Below are 21,283 nucleotides of genomic sequence, written 5' to 3' on the forward strand. Positions count from 1 at the left end.
CATAATGTGTTAGTCTTTGCAGAGTCAATTGCAAACTATGGTGGTACTGTTTGATAATATTCATTTCTGTTCCAAGGAGTTTGTGAATGGATGTGTCTATCAGTACTTTTATCTGATTTAATTAACAGCTAATTAAATGATAATGCATGCATATACTTTTTTTCCCTCCAGTTCACTTCTTGTGACTCACCACTTTTTGTACCCATTGTTTGCTGTAGTACAGTGTCAATGCTAGTGTGTCTGTCGGATTGAAAAAAGGGTGCTCTTGATTTGGGTGTTATACTCCAGAGCTCTCGGATGTGGGAGTTTCAGTGACTTGTTTGTCTTCTTCTCCACATTCTCTACTGTTCAGTTCCTGACATTTTTTTGGATTCGTAGTGATTTTTTTTTTGTTATTCATTATTGCCTTTTCTTGTTCATTGTTGGAGAAGATGTTTGAATCTCGAGACACTCACTTCAGTTCTGTCATGTTAAAGGCCTGTGTTTCAGTTTTCAGGTACAGCATATGAAAATTTGTGATACATAAGCCTTAGAACTCCCATAGAGTTTGTAGTGACTGCTTGAACTTCATGTATTTGAAAATCAGTAGCCACTGCTAGCAGCAGAACACCATGGTAGCTAACCTAAGTTTATGTGCTAATTATGCTGGAAGATTAACTATCTTTGTTGTCAGGATGAGTACACAGTACTTCTGACACATACAGGTGAACATACTCATTTGCAGTTGGATTGAGGTCCAGGTTTAGCCCATATAAAATTAACCACAGGTTTGATACTCTTAGAGTCAGATATTTATTACTTTTTGGTTTTGTAGACAGAACAGAACAAACTTTCAAAAAGAGTTTGAAAAGTAGGAAGTCAGAAAAAGCTATAGAGGAAAAAGTTTTGTTGTTAGGTAGTTCACATGGTAGACGTGTTGGCCAACTGTTGCAGGATGTGAATTAGGGTCAGGTTACCAGGTCACCCGATTTTTTAAACCTGGTGCAAGTCTGGGTCAGGTGATAGAGGATGTAGGTTCACTTTGCAAAGACTTCACGAAGCAAGACACTGTGGTAGTAGTGGGTGGGGTGGGCAACAGAATAGATAGGAACCTTAGTTATTCAATTGAGAGTGACCTGGTAAAGATAGCTTCAGCAGCGAGACGTACTGGTGTTGGGCTTGTGTCTGTTCTGAGGCGCCATGACCAGCCTTTTTTAAACTCTTCTGTTAGAAGAGTTAATTTACGTGGAACGACTGCTTGGATCAGATACGGGATCTCATATCAGTGTGGTTCCTGTTGAGTCTATCAGCAGGTGGGACTACTAGGCGTGACCTTCACCTCAGCAGGAAAGGGAACGAAAAACTTCATGGGCTAATAGCAAAAGCCTTGGGGGGGGGGGGGGGGGGTGCTTTCACAAGTGGTAATGTACCAGTGGTTACAAGTGACAGATCAGCAGTTTTTTAGGGTAGGGAGGGCAGAAACAAAAGATGTTCACAGACAGGCTGAACTGACACTCTCATTGATCAAGTAGTACACAATTCTTGCAGACAGCATCTGATTGAAACTAGAGATACTCAAAAATTGGCAGGAAAATTAGGTTCATCCAGTTGTAATTCAGCCAGTGCACAAAATCAGTTATTGTTATTGCATCAGAATATCTGAGGACTAAGGGGGTAAGCTTAATGAGTTGCTTATTTGTGTTGAAGAGTTAGAGTTGAGCAAACCAGTTCATACAATCTGCCTCTCTGAACATCATGTGGCCGCTGGTATAGATACATTAAATGTTACAGGATTAAAGTTAGCTTCTTACTTCTGTAGATAAAATATGGAGAAAGGAGGAGTTACCACATTTATCAGAAACTGTTTTGATTTCAAGACTATTGATATTAATAAATTTTGCTCAGAGCAGCACTTAGAAGCTTGTGCAACAGACTCAGTATTTCATAAGTAGTTCTTTCCCCTCAGGGGGCTCAGCATTTAGTTGCTGGGCAAGGGCTTGGTGACCCTGGGGTCCCTGAGCTGGGGACTGGGAAGCGCCACCAGTCCTCAATACCGTAAGCTCTGAGCGTGCTTCAGCGACCACCGTAAGGCGTGACGGTGGAACGTTGTACGGTACAGAGCCCGGGGATCTAGGTTTAACTGCCTGGGTTGCGAGGATGGAATAAACCTCTATAAAAAAAAAAAACCTCAATCTCAAGGTGTGCTGCGTGCCGAGGAGACGCAGGGCTGTTGAGGTAGAACAGTTGCTAGCGGGCGACCTCTGGGGAACCTGCCGCCCCCCGGTTGTATTAGGCTTACCCAGGCAAGCGGGGCTCTGTCTGGGTGGACATTCCTTCCCCTAGCTGCACGTGGGACCACCATGAAACGAAATATGAATAGTGTGCAAGCACGAGTCTCTAAGAACAGAAAGTTCAATGCATTATAGTATGATCCCCAATCGTTCCCTTCCATGTCCACACCAGGGGAGGAACGGCGGTCTAAATTACCTGGTGCAATGTATTCTCCCCGATTTCTGGTTTGCAGCCGAACAGATGGGGACACATTACGGACCACAAAGCCTCAGTTTTTTTTGGAAAATTTAGAGGATAAGTTTGGAGAAGTTGAGGGCATGTCTAAAATGAGGTCTGGAGCAGTCCTCATACAGACAGCATCCCCAGCACAGTCACAGGCATTGCTTGCTTGTGACAAGCTCAGTGATGTTGCAGTCTCCATTATGCCTCATAAGAGCCTCAGTATGGTTCAGGGACTTATTTTTCATTGTGACCTGTTGTTGCAATCTGACTAAGAGCTCCGTGCAAATCTGGAATGCTGCGGTGTCCACTTTGTATGACGTGTCTTCAGGGGACCTAAAGATATTAGGGTTGCCACCGGCGCCTTCATCTTGGCTTTCAAAAGACACCCTGCTCGAGAAGGTCAAGGTGGTGATATATCGATGTGATGTTAAGCCTTACGTCCCTCCTCCCATGCACTGCTTTAAGTGCTGGAGGTTTGGGCACATGTCGTTGAGATGTGACACTGACCCTACCTGTCGGGATTGTGGACATGCCTCCCACCCCATCGACCTGTGTTCGCCGCCCCCTGTTTGTGTCAGCTGCGGACAGAAGCATTCACCTTGCTCGTCAGACTGCACAGTTTATCAAAAAGAATGTAAGATTATGGAGTATAAGACCTTGGACAGGCTCACTTACTCAGAGGCCAAACCCAAGTACGACCGACTTCACCCTGTGCACATTTCATCGACGTTTGCTGCAGCAGCCATGATGTCGCCATCCCTGGCGACGTGCCCCCAAGCTCAGCCACTTTTTGTGGGCCCTCCAGCCCAGCCGTCTATTCCTGCCCCCCAGGTAGTTGGGGGAACACCCTCTTCCGTTGCTCCCCTGTTATCAACATCGGGAGTAACGAGCAACCCTCCTATAGCTCTATAAGGCCTTAGTCCTGTCCCGTCTCGACTACGGGAGCGTGGTGTATGACTCAGCAGCACCTTCAACATTGCAGATCCTCGACCCGATTCTCCATTGTGGCATCAGACTGGCGACAGGTGCCTTCCGTACTAGTCCGGTGACTAGCCTTCTTGTAGAAACTGGAATCCCTCCCCTGCAATTCCGCCAACAACAGTTGCTTGCATTGTACATCGCCTGCATCCATGCCTCGCCCGACCACCCAAACCGCAGGCACCTTTTTCCATCTTGTGCACTCCCTCCCCACGATGGCGCCTCGGTCAGGTCTCCCGATCACAGTCCGCGTTTGTTCCCTTCTCTCGTCACTAGAGTCCTTTCCCATTCCTCCATCCTTCCGGCCCTCTTCTTCTACCCCTCCTTGGTCCCTCCCTCGCTTGCGGCTTTTCTTGGATGTGTCCTGTGACTCCAAGTCCTCTGTTCCCCCTGCCAGTCTTCGTCAACAATTCCTGGCTCTTCTTGCCTCATTTCGCGATGAAGGTGTAGTGTACACCGATGGTTCTGTGGTCGGTGGACGCACTGGGTTTGCTTTCATCCATGGCGACTACGTTGAGCAGCATTCCCTGCCTTATGGGAGCAGTGTTTTCACTGTGGAGCTGGTTGCTCTTTATCGTGCACTCGCTCACCTTTCCTCCTACCCTGGGGAGTCATCTGTCATATGCAGTGACTCCCTGAGTGGATTGCAAGTTCTCTCAGGACCCTTTGGTGCGCGGTATTCAAGATGCTGTTTGTGCTCTCGCTGAGTGTGGTCGTTCAGCGACGTTTGTGTGGACCCCGGGCCACATCGGCATTCCAGGAAACGAGTGTGTCGATCGGTTGGCCAAGCAGGCCACCACTTTGCCACCCCTGGAGCTTGGTCTCGTGGAAAGAGACCTCCGGTCAGCCCTACATCGCAAGGTCCACGATGTCTGGAGCTCTGAATGGTCTGTCTTGAACACGCCAAATAAGCTCCGCATGGTCAAGTCGTCCACGGCCGTATGGAACTCATCCTTGAGGGGCACGAGTAGGGACTCAGTTGTTCTCTGCTGTCTCCGAATTGGGCATACGCGGTTGACCCACAGCTATCTCCTTCATCGTAAGAACCCGCCCAAGTGTCGCTGTGATGCAGGGTTGACAGTGGTCCATCTTCTGATGGACTGCTCCCTTTTACCCCCCTTGCGACAGTCCTTTAATTTACCAGCTGCACTTCCTTTAATTCTCGGTGACGATGCCTCTATGGCTGACTCAGTTTTACGTTTTATCCGTGCAGCTGAGTTTTATCACTCGCTCTAGTGTGGGTGCTCTCGCATGATTTCTCAGGCTACGCCCACTCCAGCGACTTTAATTGTGACGTGGATACCAAAATAGTGTCTTTTATGGTAACAAGTTGTGTTGGCACCTCTATCAATGCTTTCCAGCTGGAGGTTCTTTGTTTGTAGTTCAGTGGTTGACCTTTTACCTGATCCATCAACCACTGTAGTCTGTTTTACTCTTGTCAACTATTTGCTCTGCTCCTTTTCCAAGTGTCCTCTATTTTGTGTTATTGCGGTGTTCAGTTTAGCTCTATACCCCTTGGTGTTCCCTCCCTCTGGGTGCAGAGGTTATGCTTTTACTGTATAGTCCTTTTACAAGTATGTCTGTTTTTAACTGGGGACTGATGACCTCAAGGTTTAGCCCCATCAAACCCCAAAACAAATCAACCAACCAACCAATAATAGGAGGTATATACAGATCACCTTCAGGAAAGTTTAACCTCTTCATAAATATCTGGAAGCTCTGCTGCCCCATTTCGTGGTTTAAAAAAAAAATAAAAATAAAAAAAAAGAGAAAAGAAAATAGTGGTTGCTGGTGATTTTAATGTGATTTATTGAAAGGCTGTGTCAGTGAACAATTATTGCAGTTAGTAACACTATCGTTCAATTTAGTTCCTACTGTGAACTTTCCTACTAGGATACGTAAATGCTCTGAGACTGCTGTTGATAATATCTTTGTAGACAAATCTAGGGAAAAAAGTCATATCACAAAACCAATAGAAAATGGGGCTATCTGATCATGATATGCAGCATCTTATGTTAAATGTTGAAACTTGTCAGGATAAAAAAAAAATCTATTAAATCAGAATACAGGAGGATAATAAATAAATCAAAAATTGAGAAATTCAGGAAATTGCTCAAAGACATGAACTGGATAGATGTTTACAATACTTCTGACTCGGATGGAAAATACAAAGCATTCATTAATGAAGCTACCTCCACTTTTGAAAACTCTTTTCATTGAAGGTACCTCAAATCTTACAGAAGTCAAAAAATAAACCGTGGCTTACACAAGGAATAAAGATAACATGCGGGACAAAAAGGAGACTGTATCTACTATCTAGGAACAGCTCTGATGTTAGAATTGTAATGCATTACAAAGAATACAGCAAAATATTGAAGCAAGTAATCCAGAAATTGAAGCAGCTTTATTATGAGAAAAAGATAATTACATCAGGCAACAGAATAAAAACTGTATGGGACATAGTGAAGACATACAGGTGGGCCGAAAAAGGATGAGAAACATATAGTTCTAAAAATAAATGAGACTTTGGTAACAAGTACAGGTAGTGTTGCAAACCTCTTAAACAAGTACTTCATTTCTGTTACTGACAGCTTGGGGTTATCAGGTTCGGTGAACAGTGCAATGGAGTATCTGAGACCAGTCTTCAGAAATAACTTCGGTAAAATGGAAATGACATTCATACCTCCCAAAGAAGTAGCCCAAACTCTTTGCCTTTACAAATGTCTGCTTGTGTCTGTGTATGTGCGGATGGATATGTGTGTGTGTGTGCACGAGTGTATACCTGTCCTTTTTTTCCCCCTAAGGTAAGTCTTTCCGCTCCCGGGAGTGGAATGACTCCTTACCCTCTCCCTTAAAACCCACATCCTTTCGTCTTTCCCTCTCCTTCCCTCTTTCCTGGGGAAGCAACCGTTGGTTGCGAAAGCTTGAATTTTGTGTGTATGTTTGTGTTTGTTTGTGTGTCTCTCGACCTACCAGCACTTTTGTTTGGTAAGTCACATCATCTTTGTTTTTTTGACATGTTGTTGTGCCTGCCATCATTGGCAATGATGTGGTGCAGACGAATAGTGAAATTCTGTATAAACTGCTGAAGTGTCAGAACATTGATGCTGTCTATGACCTAAATGACTGTTTTCAGCTCAGCAATGGCTTTGGGATTATTCCTGTACACCTTGTCTTTAATATAGCCCCACAAAAAGGAGATTTATGTGTTGAGAGCTGGAGACTCTGGCATCCAATTGAGGCTCATGCCAGTGACCTCGGATCTTCCAAAACCTTCACACACAATTTGGTATTCACCGATTATTCTGTGATTGGACATTGCACATCATACAGTCACCCGTCAAGGGTGAAGAGACTTCTCATCTCAGTCCCACAAATGTGGCAATTTTGCTTATTGGTGAACCCATCCACATGAAAAAATGGGCTCCGTTGCTAAACCAAACCATGTGCACACACTAATTCCCTTCATGACCTGCGGCCAACTGTGTAGTTTGAACGTATTAATGCAAACTGTTCAGAGGTTATGATGATTTTATCTCATATAGTTCAATAATTGTCGTCCTGTATGTCTTAACAGTACAGCAGAATGACTGTCATCTAGCAGTGAAATAAAAGCTAGAAAAAAAAAATTAGATAATTGTTAATTGTTGACAATTCCTTTCAATACGAATTATGAAGAAAAATCAGTGTGGCACAGTATTATATTTAAAAATTTATTTCTTTTTCAACACATCCTTTTTTCCATCTTCAAATTTTATCAGAGGTAAAATGGAATATGTAAGAATCATACATATATTACTGAGAAAAAATAAAAAGTGTGTTTTTTGAGGTTTTTTTAAAGCCCAGAATTGTGTTTTTTTGCAAGACTGGTTTAATATCACAGTAGTGTTGTAGTGCATGTCAAGTTGAAGAATAGTTAAAGAGCTTTAAAATGACACCAGAGTTAACTTAACAACTACAGTACTTGTGCATTTATATTCAAGTTTACTCATCCAATTGTTCAAAAAATCGAATGGTTTTCCATTTTTTGAGACACAGAAGTCAAAACACTGACTAGGTCAAATGCTGTTAGAGTTTCCAGTATTTGTTGACTGTATAGGAACTGTCAGATATTGAAAAATGAGGGAAACCTGGAACATTAAATTTCCAAAAAATAATGAAAGTTGGATGATTTGATATGGACTGGTCCTCTAGTAAGCAGGATAGTTTTTGTTCACTCCTGCAATACATCTATGTATCTTCCAGCCAATTTTAAGCACATTAAGAGTCATTCCTAAGTTTTATTTCACTGCTAAGGTATTTCAGTCAAGTCAGTCACATAGTTTATTGAAATGATTCTGTGCTGCAACTGTTGATTACAATGGCTGGTAACACCTTCCAGTTATTGACTTGAGTGCAAAACCACTCTTTCCTCAACAGTTTCATAGTTGGAAGCAGTTACACTTTTTTTTTAACTAATTTTATGCTATGATGGGTCCTTAAAGAGTCCGCAGTCCATCTCTAATAACCTTGTTGCTGATGAAATGTTATCCCTTAATCCTCCTTTTTCCTTCCTTGAAGTAACATTGTTGCTTGCAGCAATCTGTCTCTTCAGTACAACTCCAACACTAATTTGAAGATTTCCTTATTGCTTGCTTTGAGCATCAACCAGTTCACAATACCCAGTGCCCTACGATTTCTTTAAGATAAGATTTAATGAATTGTTCCGAAGGATGAAGAGCAATTTTGAGTACAATGGAAATTAGCATGAAAATAAAAATAAATTGAGATTGTTGCAAAACTTCTTTTACTGCCTGTGTAAAGAGAATTAGACTTCCAGATGATTTCTCTGTCGATTTGTGGGTGTCAAGTTGCATTAGCTAATTAGTAGTGACATATTCTTCTTCTTGTTGTTGTTGCTGCTGCTGCTGCATTTTCATACAAGGCTTTTTGAAGTCATTGCTCCTTCAGTGTTTTTACAAACTGTTAGTCAAGTCCTTCCCTGCATTTAGATTTTATTAACATTTTCTATGTAGTATTTATCTATTTTTATTGTGAGGATATGGGTGAGTGTTCTTTTTTTCCCTTCTGAAATCCAAACTGTGATGTATTAAGTGTATAATAATAATAATAATAATAATAATAATAATAATAATACATCACATACATTCAGCAACAGAAAGATTCACATTAAGCAGAAAGGAAGGAGGAAGGGGATTCATCGACATAAAACACCTACATTATGGACAGGTAGACAATTTAAGAAAATTCTTTCTAGAACGAGCAGAAACTAGCAAAATACACAAAGCAATCACTCATATAAATACATCGGCTACACCACTGCAATTTCATAACCACTTCTACAACACTTTAGATCCCATAACATCAACAGATACGAAGAAAGTAAATTGGAAAAAGAAAAACTACATGGCAAGCACCCGTATCATCTAACACAGCCACACATCGATCAAGACGCATCCAACACATGGCTAAGAAAAGGCAATATATACAGTGAGACGGAAGGATTCATGATTGCAATACAGGATCAAACAATAAACACCAGATATTACAGCAAGCATATTATTAAAGATCCCAACACCACAACAGATAAATGCAGACTTTGCAAACAACAAATAGAAACAGTAGATCACATCACAAGTGGATGTACAATACTAGCAAATACAGAATACCCCAGAAGACATGACAATGTAGCAAAAATAATACATCAACAGCTTGCCTTACAACATAAACTTATAAAACAACACTTTCCCACATACAAATATGCACCACAAAATGTACTGGAGAATGATGAATACAAATTATACTGGAACAGAACCATTATAACAGATAAAACAACACCACGTAACAAACCTGACATCATACTCACCAATAAAAAGAAGAAAGTAACACAACTAATCGAAATATCCATACCCAATACAACAAATATACAAAAGAAAACAGGAGAAAAAATTGAAAAATACATCCAACTGGCTCAGGAAGTCAAGGACATGTGGCAAAGTTGACATTATACCAATTTTACTATCAACTACAGGAGTCATACCACACAATATCCACCAGTACATCAATGCAATACAGCTACATCCAAACTTATATATACAAGTACAGAAATCCGTAATTATTGATACATGTTCAATCACCCGAAAGTTCCTAAATGCAATATAACATATACCGTACAGTTAAAAGGAAGTGACGCTTGATCAAGGTCCGCGTCACTTTCCATTTTTAACCAGACTTAACGTCTGAGAAAGTAAAGAAATAATAATAATATACAGGGTGATTCAAAAAGAATACCACAACTTTAGGAATTTAAAACTCTGCAACGACAAAAGGCAGAGCTAAGCACTATCTGTCAGCGAATTAAGGGAGCTATAAAGTTTCATTTAGTTGTACATTTGTTCGCTTGAGGCGCTGTTGACTAGGCGTCAGCGTCAGTTGATGCTAAGATGGCGACCGCTCAACAGAAAGCTTTTTGTGTTATTGAGTACGGCAGAAGTGAATCGACGACAGTTGTTCAGCGTGCATTTCAAATGAAGTATGGTGTTAAACCTCCTGATAGGTGGTGTATTAAACGTTGGTATAAACAGTTTACAGAGAATGGGTGTTTGTGCAAAGGGAAAAGTTCTGGACGGTCGAGAACGAGTGATGAAAATGTAGCACGCATCCAGCAAGCATTTGTTCGCAGCCCAGGAAAATCGACTCGCAGAGCTAGCAGAGAGCTGCAAATTCCACAATCAACTGTATGGAGAGTCCACCACATTGGCACTTATCTGTCCGTAACTACCTGAACGTCAACTACCCGAGGCGATGGATCGGCCGCAAGGCAGCCCGTGACAGAGCACTTCATCACTGGCCTCCAAGAAGCCCTGATCTTACCCCCTGCGATTTTTTCTTATGGGGGTATGTTAAGGGTATGGTGTTTCGGCCACCTCTCCCAGCCACCATTGATGATTTGAAACGAGAAATAACAGCAGCTATCCAAACTGTTACGCCTGATATGCTACAGAGAGAGTGGAACGAGTTGGAGTATCGGGTTGATATTGCTCGAGTGTCTGGAGGGGGCCATATTGAACATCTCTGAACTTGTTTTTGAGTGAAAAAAAACCTTTTTAAATACTCTTTGTAATGATGTATAACAGAAGGTTATATTATGTTTCTTTCATTAAATACACATTTTTAAAGTTGTGGTATTCTTTTTGAATCACCCTGTAGTGAAATACTATTCTTTAATCCATTACCAGTTTTACAAGATGAGGCGAAAAATGAAAAAGTTAGCAACTTTTTGTGTTTCACCTGCTGCCACTTTTACTAAAGTATTCAATAATGGCATATTTTAATCTTTTTGTAAAAATCTTTAAGTGAAATTGCAACAGAGCAAGATGAGACTATCCTTCCCATTATTATACCACTCTTGACATCAATATTTTTTCTCCTCTGAACTCTTTTCGTTTAATATACATACAAGATGTATAAATTAAATAATGAGAATCTGCACCTCCTACCACACGGCTAGATGGGGTATGTTGGTATTGAAATGCAGTTGACGTTGAACCTATAAGAGCAGCCACCATTTGTTTTGTCTTGCCTGCTTTAGTTTGCTTTTGAGTCTTGGTTGAAGAGGATGTTTCTCTGTAGTAGTGCCGCGACCATAGTGAACTTGAAAATCAAGCAGCGCATTAGCCTCAAATTCCTTGTGAGATTAAAACAGTTGCTAATGGAATATTTTTCATGTATTAATGGATGCATTTGGTGATAATGCTATGTCATGTGCTAATTCGTGAAAGGCGCAAATGGTTTTCAGAAGGTTGGAATGAGGTGAAAATGATGAACATACTAGGTGAGTTCAAGAACTGAAGCAGAACTTCAGAAAATTAATGAAATTGTGTGGAACTATTGTTGTCTGAGCATTGCAATGATCAGACATGGTGACCATGATTAAGAAGTGGTAAAGAAAATTATCATGGTGAGTTAAACATGACAAATGTTTATGCAAAACTGGTTCCAAAACACTTCTCTCAGGCATAAGAAGAACACACTCTGATGTCATGGAATGGCTCAAAGAAGAACCACACTTGCTCACACATGTCAGCATGTGATCAAATCTGGATCTTTCAGTATGACCCAGAAACAAAACATCATTGGGTTCACTAAGAATGGAAAAAGCATGAATGAGCAAGTGAAAACTGAAGGCAGTGCTGCCTTTTTTTCTGATAGCAGGGATGTTATCACTACTGAATGTGTGCCTCAGGGTCAAACTGTTAATCAGAAATACTACAAAGAAGTCCTGATCAAGATGATCAAGACGAGTGAAACAGTAAGGAAGAAAAGCCTGGATTTGTGGAAGTATAACATATGAATTCTGCTTCAGGATAAAGTGCCAGCCCATAATGTTGTATCCGTGAAACAGATTTTAGTGCACAAGCATATTCCATTGCTGGAACACACTCTGTATTCACTATATCTGGCTCCTTGTGACTTTTGTCTGTTCCCAAAAGTGAAGAGTGTATGCAAGGGAACACATTATCCATCTATTGAAGAGTTAAAAGCAAAAACAGCAGAGTTGTTGTAGAGTGTGACAATGGAAGGTACACATGCAGCTGTGTGCAGGTATGGCAGGGGCATAAGTTGACGGGAATAAAAGTTGTAACTATGTTTGCAGTAAATCATGTTTCTGACCTCAGTCTTGATTTACATGTACAGTAGTTAGTTGAAATATCCAAATTCTTATTCAAGCAGGGATTCATGAAACTTAATTATTCTCTGTTATTTTTCAGTTACTGATGACAGTAATATCTGGAAATACTGTCATGTCGTAACTAGAATCAAATACAAATCTGAAAGCAAGGTTGTCAAAGAAATACAACACTTGGAACTAAAGCATACTTATTATGAACATCAACATGCAGCCAGAAGAGAATTGACTTCGTAAACAGACTGTGCAGCTGTTTGTATAAACACCGAATATCACAAAATGCTGATGTATGTACAAAACATGATATTTCAAGAACTTTCCTGAAATAATAAATATTAAGCAACAAATAATTGCTGGTGGTTTGGTTTGAAATGGCAGCCCACAGCATTCCTAGCACTGATGATAAACATCACACTGTGCAGCACCACAGCTTGCAGTATTGCTCCCTCTCCTGGGGAAACTAACCTGCTTTAGAAGTTCTCGTTGCAGGCCGACTAAAAGATGTTAATGTAGATGTCGTCAATGGTCCTCTGTATGGCAGCACTGGTAAATCTCTACTATTATGAGCATTGAAAGTAGCCACTCCTGGCAAAAGCTTCATGACGGTTGAGTGGATCTTCAGTTTCCTTTGCATCGTCTATTTGCACCTCTGGATTGTGCTATGGACTTGCCTTAATGCTGTGTATTAAATAAAATCTGAGATGAGTATTAGCACTAGAGACAGAGGGCAATGCAAGGCTCTGTTTAGAATTGTGGATCAATGTAATCATCAGGTTTAGTCCTACATGTCTGCTTTCATTAAAAAAAAAAGTAGCCTGTGATCTCGTTCAGTCTAATTATCCAAGCATTCGTAAGTAATGTAAATTTTTAAATAAAAGTGATGATGACAATGATGAAAAAGAGTTATATTCTTTGGAATGACTTGTTTTATATGATGATTTATTCATTAAATCAAAGCAATGAAATAATTAATGTGATGGTCCTACAGTAATTCACTTCAACATGAAACTAAATTAACAACAATCTTAAAATGCAGTAAAGTTTGCTTGAGTGTGTAATTAAAATGGTAGCAGCTTCCGCAAATACTATTTAAACAACACCGATATGCGAAAAGTGAAGTCCCACTTCCTTAAACTAGACATCATATATTCGCCAACTCGTAAATACATAATTTCCACAACAGTGATCAACATATTAAAACTCGTGAAGTCACATAAAAGGGTGTGCTGATTGCCTCCGAATTTTTTACATGAAAACTGGAAGTTTTTTGAATAAAATAAACTTATTAACATTCTCCAGCTTTATTCCGCATGTCAGCATATTTGCAGCCCTCTGCCGCTAGAGAGGTCTGAATTGTGCCACGTGACATGACGGTGTGTAACTAAACAATGTCGGTACATGAGAAACAGCATGCTGTAATCGGCTTTTGAATTTGAAGAGTTCAGCCACATATGGAGCATCGTCTTCTTCAGCACGACAATACTGGATAACATACGAGTGCTGCAAACTCTGCAACAATCTGACACGTTGGGTTTACTGTCATCATTTATCCTTCATACGGTCCCAACTTGGCCCTATCCAGTTTTCATTTTCAACTTACAGAACAACAAAAAGGGCTTCACTATAATAGTAATGAAGCATGCGAGCAGAGGTGAGATGGTGAGTATGTCAACAAAATCAAACATTCTACAGTGACAGCATCAACAAACTGGTGTCTCATTGAGAGTATTTTTGTTTGTTACTGAGCAGGAAGGCTACACTCTTAAGAACCTCTTAACGTTAGCTGATATTTTTGAATTTGTTTTAGTTGGTAGATACATATTATTACAAAATACGGCTGAGAACCAATGTGCTGCACAGATACTTGATACAGGCCGTGATTTGATGATCACTACTGTACTAGCTAGGCGATACTCATAGTAGTTGTGAAGGAACATGGTGGATCCTTAAGAGTTTGTGGGGATTTCGGAAGTACAAATAATACAATAAAATAAAGCACAAATACCTCATACTATGCTTGGATGAACTTTTAACTAAATTAGTACTCATAAAATAATTTTCTAAAATCAAATTCACAGACGCTGATCTACAACATATCTTGAAAAAGGCATCACAGAGAATTGATGTAATGAATACGTATCTGGGTTATAGTGGTACAGTAGGCTATGGTTTAAAATATCAAGTGCACCATAAATATTTGAAAAGATTTTGGAACAGAAAAATAACATATATTGCAGTACACGAACTATCTCAATGACAGGTGCATCATCAATCAGTTTGCAGACTGCAAACCACTTAGAACTCTTAAGACGAAGTTATGCTGTTCACTGTGACTTGTAGCATTCTTACTGGGAAAACAGTTAATTTCTACATGGGATAAGTATAATGCTATCACCCAAAAATGTAGTTACTAGTGAGAACCATGTAGCAAACACATACAAAATGCTAATTTAGGCTCAGGTTAAATACTCCCAAATTGAAAAAAAGACACCTGCCACCATAAGTACAAAATCAAACAATCCAAGGTGGATTAACAGTTACTGGCAAGATGTGTGGCTTATGAGCAGCTGCTCGACCATGAAATCCAAGTTTTCTCACCTCCCAGCTAACTATCGTAGTACTTGCATTGGATCCTGATGCAGTCAGGAATTCCTGTGCGATGCTCTGGATATATGTCTGCTTATTACATATTACGACTCCCTTCAACTGTTGGCAATCTCTGTCAGTCAACAGATGAGGTCGGCCTGTACGCTTTTGTGGTGTACATGTCCCTTCATGTTGAAAGGATACCTTGCTACACATCACATAGAGGTGGTGTTGCATTGCAGAAAACCATAATGGAAAAGAATACTAGAAATATTTCACCTTTCAGATTAAGTCTTTCCTCTGAAATAGAACTTTCACACATCAAAACACACACACACACACACACACACACACACACACACACACACCACACACACACACACACACACACACACACACACACACACACTTGCCTACTGACTCTGGGCATTAAGACCCAACTTTTGTCTTACATAAACAGCAATCTCCTGGGATGGGTGGTAGGGCTAAGGAGGTGACATATGGTGGGGAGTGGGTGGGCTATTGTGATAAAAATACCCAACGGCCGTGTGCTATGTATGCTGCTTGGTATCTTGGAGAACATCATCCAAGTGTCCAGACCATTCGCCGGATAGTTATGTTATTTAAGGAAACAGGAAGTATTCAGCCACAAATGAAACATCAACCACGACCTGTAACAAATGATGATGCCCAAGTAGGTGTTTTAGCTGCTGTCGCGGCTAATCAGCACATCAGTAGCAGACAAATTGTGTGAGAATCGGAATCTCAAAAACGTCGGTGTTGAGAATGCTACATCAACATCGATTGCACCCGTACCACATTTCTATGCACCAGGAATTGCATGGCGATGGCTTTGAACGTCGTGTACGGTTCTGCCACCGGGCACAAGAGAAATTATGCATTCTATTTAGCAACGGAGCATCATTCACCAACAGTGGTAACGTAAACTGACATAATACGCACTATTGGGCAACGGAAAATCCACGGTGGCTGCGACAAGTGGAACATCAGTGACCTTGGTTGATTAATGTATGGTGCGGCATTATGGGAGGAAAGATAATTGGCCCCCATTTTATCAATGACAATCTAAATGGTGCAGTGTATGCTGATTTCCTATGTAATGTTCTACTGATGTTACTACAAGATGTTTCACTGCATGACAGAATGGCGATGTACTTCCAAAATGATGGATGTCTGGCACATAGATAGCGTGTGGTTGAAGCGGTATTGAATAGCATATTTCATGACACGTGGATTGGTCGTTGAAGCACCATGGCCCACACGTTCACCATACCTGACGTCCCCGGATTTCTTTCTGTGGGGAAAGTTCAAGGATATTAGCTATCGTGATCCACCAACAACGCCTGACAACATGCGTCAGCGCATTGTCAATGCATGTGCGAACATTATGGAAGGCAAACTACTCGCTGTCGAGAGGAATGTCGTTACACGTATTGCCAAATGCATTGAGGTTGACTGACATCGTTTTGAGCATTTATTGCATTAATGTGGTATTTACAGGTAATCACGCTGTAACAGCATGTGTTCTCAGAGATGATAAGTTCACAAAGGTACATGTATCACATTGGAACAACCAAAATAAAATGTTCAAACGTACCTACATTCTGTATTTTAATTTAAAAAACCTACCTGTTACCAACTGTTCATCTAAAATTATGAGCCTTATGTTTGTGACTATTACAGCACCATCTATCACAAAGCGAAAATAGTGGTCCAACTAAAACATTCATATTTCTTTATGTACAACACGAATATGTGATAAAAAATGGGGGTTCCTGTTTAAAAAAATGCAGTTGATAGCCGTTTGACATATGGCAGCACCATCTGGTTTCCCCCTTCAAGCTAGACAAGTTTCGTTTGACGCTTATTTCGTGAGATATTTGGCCCGGTCACGACCAGTGGACCACTCTGTATTTCCCAATCAAAATCCTGGTGGAGAATGTTATTCAGCTGCTCTAGTCCTTGGTATTACTGAACTAAGAGCGCCTTTGTGTCCAAATCTGGCGAGAAAAGGCATAGACCTTTTTCTGGATGAGGTTGGGAGGGTAATTTTGCTCTGTGAAGGGGTCAGTGAGACCCTTGGCATACGTGAAGAGTGACTGTAAGTCACTACAGATAAGTGAAAGTATTGCTGATGGTTGATAAGTTTGACATAGATGGAGGTACTGATGTAGCCATCTTTGAGGTGGGGTCCACATCGAGGAAGGTGGCTTGTTGTGCTGTGGGGATCATGTGAAGCAAGTACAGGAGAAGGTGTAGAGGTTCTGGAGGAATGTGGATGGGGTATCATCATCAGTGAAGCTGAACCATTTGAGGGGTTGTGGGTTTCTGTGTGGTTAAGGGGGATTCCTCTTAGATAGCCCATGAATAGGTTGCATAGTGTGGTCCCTCATGGTTGTCCATTGCTGTACCACAGGTTTGTTTGTAGGTGATTTCTTCAAAGGTGAGGTAATTATGGGTGAGGATATAGTTGGTCATGGTAACCAGGAAGGAGGTTGTAAGGTGTTGGGAAAGATAGTATTCAGTACTGATAAGACCCACAGACATTGACAGTGGGTAGGTGGCATCATCAGTGATAAGCAAGGTGGTGAGGGGAATGGTAGGAGTGAAGAGAGAGGTAGGCTCAGAGGGGAGGTTGTGGGGTGTGCCTAAAAATTTGAAGGGGGAGACGGAAGATCTTGCTGAATTTCTGGAATGGGGTCACTGTGACAGGGCTTGTAGGGGGATGTATCTGACAATTGGTGGAGTTCTCCCACCAGACAATCCCTACAGTTCATGACCACAGTGGTGGAGGTTTGTGGCAGGTAGTATTGTGAGAATGGGATCAGTTTTTAGGTAGTGTGTTGCAAGTCTTCCTGCAGATGAGAGGTTGATTTCCATGTTGAGGGGTTTGGGGAATGGCAGTGAGGCAAGGTTTTATGAGGAAATTCTGGAAAGGTAACAGGGTGATTTTGGGAGGGAGGGGGGAGGGGGGCAGTGGGGGAGAAGCACATTTTGGATGGAATAGTAAACTGAGTGAAGAAGGTTTCAGTATTGGTTGTGGATTGTACTTGATTGGTAGGGTTAGTGGCAAAAAGTGTTTCTGCTGTAGGGACTGGAAGATGGAGAGGTGGTCTTGAACAAGCCCAACATGATTGGATTAGGGAGTGAAACAAAAGGTAAGACCTTTTAAAAAAGTCTGATACTTCCATAGGACCAAAGTTTTCATTCACTCAGGGGCCATCTAGAGGAATCGTTGGTAACCACCCAGAATCCCAAACCCCTCACCTGGTTCACATCCACGATGACATCTTCAAGTTCTGGACCGAGGGACACCTGTCTATGTTCCTCAAGAACCTTAGCACCTTCTCCCCCAGTCACTTCACTTATCTCAGTGCAGACCTCCAGTCAAGGATGGCTAAGTCAGTACCTCAATCCACAACACGCCTACCAATCACCAACAATACCTCCACTTTGAAAGCTGAAATTCTTTTCACACCAAGAAGTCCCTTCCATACAGCCCAGCCACCCATGGTCATTGCATTGATAGTGAAAACAATCACTCTCCAAATATGCCAAGGGTCTCACTGAGCACTACACAGACTAACATTACCCTCCCAAAATTGCCAAGAAACAGATCTCCTGTGCCTTGTCCCACTAGGCATCTACCATCCCACACATCGCGCACAATTTGGCCACAAAGGAGTACTCCCATTGCGATTCAGTACCATCCATGAATGGAGCAACTGTATCACATTGTCTGTCAGGTTTTCGACTATCTCTCATCTTGCCCTGCAATGAGAAATATCCTCCTTGCTATCATCCCCTCTTCTCCCACAGTAGTATTATGCCGCCCACCCAATCCATGCGGTATCCTTGTCCGCCCCTGTTCTACCTATGCTGAAAAACCCTTACCTCATATCCCTACAATAGACATGGATGCAAGACTGTCCCATACATCCTCCCACTACCATCTGTGAAAGCAGCCATATGATCTGGAAACTTAGCTTCAGTCACTGTGCCACGTTCTAAGTGGGCATGACTACTAACGAGCTGTGTTTTCTTATGAATGCCTACTGCCAAACTGCCTCCAAGAGACAGCTGCGCTATCCAGTTACCATTCATGTCGCCTAACAAGATGTGCTCCACCTTAATTACTGCTTCACAGCCTGTGCCATTTGGATTATTTCCACAAGACTAGCTTTACTGAACTGAACAGGTGGGACCTCTCCATAAACATGTCCTTCATTCCTGTTTGTATGTTGTGCCGTTGGGGGATATAGACTTTCATACTGAGACTTTGACAGTAATAGTGACCAACATTGAAGCTTCTGTGCCGTCTGGTCAGGATCTTGTTTCGACGGATGAAACAGTGCAGTGGAAGGCCTCAAAACACACACACACACACACACACACACACACACACACACACACACACCAGCTAAGAGCACTATCCAATTCCCATCACCTTCCTGCTGGCTCCCACAGGCAACACAAGTATCTTTCTATCACTTCCTTCTCCCCCTCCCTGCTGCATACCTTCTTATTACCCTCACCACCCAGTTTGGATCGAGGAGGGAGGTGTGCTAAGTTAGTCCATGCAGTAGTGCAAAGCCACTGTGCCAGGGTGGCGTAGTGGTTAGTGCATCTGCCTAGTGTGCTTGATAGGGAATGTTCAGCAGAGACAGGGTGACCATCAGGAATGCTGCAGGGAAGTGTGCTAGGACTGCGATTATTTTCTCTATGCATAAATGATCTGGCAGAGAGGGTGGGCAGCAGTCTGTGGTTGTTTGCTGATGATGGTGTGGTGTATGGGAAAATGCTGAAGTTGAGTGACTGTAGGAGAATACAAGGTGACTTAGACAAAATTTTGAATTGGTGCGATGAATGGCAGCTGGCTGTAAATGTAGAAAAACGTAAGTTAATGTGGATGAGTAGGAAAAACAGACTCATAATGCTCAGATGCAGCATTTGTAGTGTCCTGCTCGACAAAAGCGATATGAAATGGAATGAGTATGTGGAGGTTGTGATAGGGAAGAAGAATGTCTGACTTTGGTTTATTGGGAGGATTTTAGGAAAAATGTGGTTCATTTGTAAAGGTGACTGCATGTAGGATGCTAGCGCGACCCATCCTTGAGTACTGCTCGAGTGTTTTGAATCCACACCAGGTCGGATTATAGGAAGACATCAAAGCAGTTCAGAGGTGGGTTGCTAGATTTGTTACCTGTAGGATTGAACAAGATGCAAGTCTTATGGAGATGGTTGGGAACTCAAATGGGAATATGTGGAGGGAAGGTGATGTTCTTTTTGAGGAACACTAGTGAGAAAATTTAGAGAACTGCCAGCTGATTGCAGAATGATCCTACGGCCGCCAGCATACATTTTTCTTAAGGACCATGAAGATAAGGAACAAGCAATTAGCATTTATATGGGGACATGTAGGCAGTCGTTTCCCTCTCTCTGTCTGCGAGTGGTACAGGAAATGAAATGACTAGTGGTGGTACAGGGTCCCCTCTGCCATGCATCATAGAGTGGCTTGTAGAATGTGGATGTAGATGTAGATATAGACTCAGGTTAGAATTTTGGTTTTTGTACAAATTTTCATTTGTTGCTTCAGTCTGCATATATACATCATATGTGTCCTTTAAAATGAAACAAGCTCTCTTTTCATTCGCAGACAAAATAAGAGTCCTTGAGCAATTAGACAAATGCATGAGTGGTAAGCAGTTAGCCGAGATGTTTAGCATGGGAACATTATCAATTCCAGATGTGAAAAAAAGCCCTCAATTTTAAACATTGTCTATTCTTGAGAATGAAGATGGAGTTCACTGAGAAAAGCAATGAGAACAGTAGAAAATAAAGAACTTGAAGAGGGCTCATTCGAGTGGTTCTTGCGGAAGCCAGCATTGGGCTGATTGTTTGCGAAAAACTTTTAGCTGAGAAAATCAGCATTTTGTCTTCATTTAAAGTGAGGAATGGTTGGCTACAGAATTTCAAAGCAAGGCAAGGTATTGGTGAGTTGGATGTAAGTGGTGAAAAACAATTAGTGGGCCCAAAGAAAGCAGAAAATTTTATTGAAAAATTCAAAACTGAAGCCGAATCTTATGACCCTGAATTTTTATACAATGCAGATGAGACAGGTCTTATTGCCTGAAACAATTTTAATTTATAAAAGGGAAACTGTTGCTCCTGTCCATAAGGTTAGTGGAGACCATGTTACTATGCTGAACTGTGTTGACTGTTTGGTAAAGCCCAAAATTCCCCCTTCTGTTGATAGGAAAATTAAAAAAAAAAAAAAAAAAAGAAAAAAAACACAGTGCTTTCAAAAATGTTAAACTTTCCATCCTATACAACAGTCAATCAAAGGCTTGGATGACTGATGCTTTGTTTGTGAACGATACAATTCAATTTTCATACCTGAAGTAAAAAAAAATACTAACAGGCCACAAGGAAATAGGGCAGCAAGGTGATATTAATTCTGGACAATGCACCCACCCAACTCACAAAAAGCTTTCTTGACTGAAAAGATTGATGTTT

General features: G+C 41.4%; 1 protein-coding gene across 2 annotated transcripts in view; it reads left to right on the forward strand.

The window, feature by feature from the left end:
* The window catches only part of LOC126187849 (abscission/NoCut checkpoint regulator), a 168,710-nt gene that overhangs the window by 119,871 nt on the left and 27,556 nt on the right, over positions 1-21,283 (forward strand). The gene's annotated exons all lie outside the window — the stretch shown is intronic.

Source organism: Schistocerca cancellata, chromosome 5, assembly GCF_023864275.1.
Source record: "Schistocerca cancellata isolate TAMUIC-IGC-003103 chromosome 5, iqSchCanc2.1, whole genome shotgun sequence".
Classification (NCBI taxonomy): Eukaryota; Metazoa; Arthropoda; class Insecta; order Orthoptera; family Acrididae; genus Schistocerca; species Schistocerca cancellata.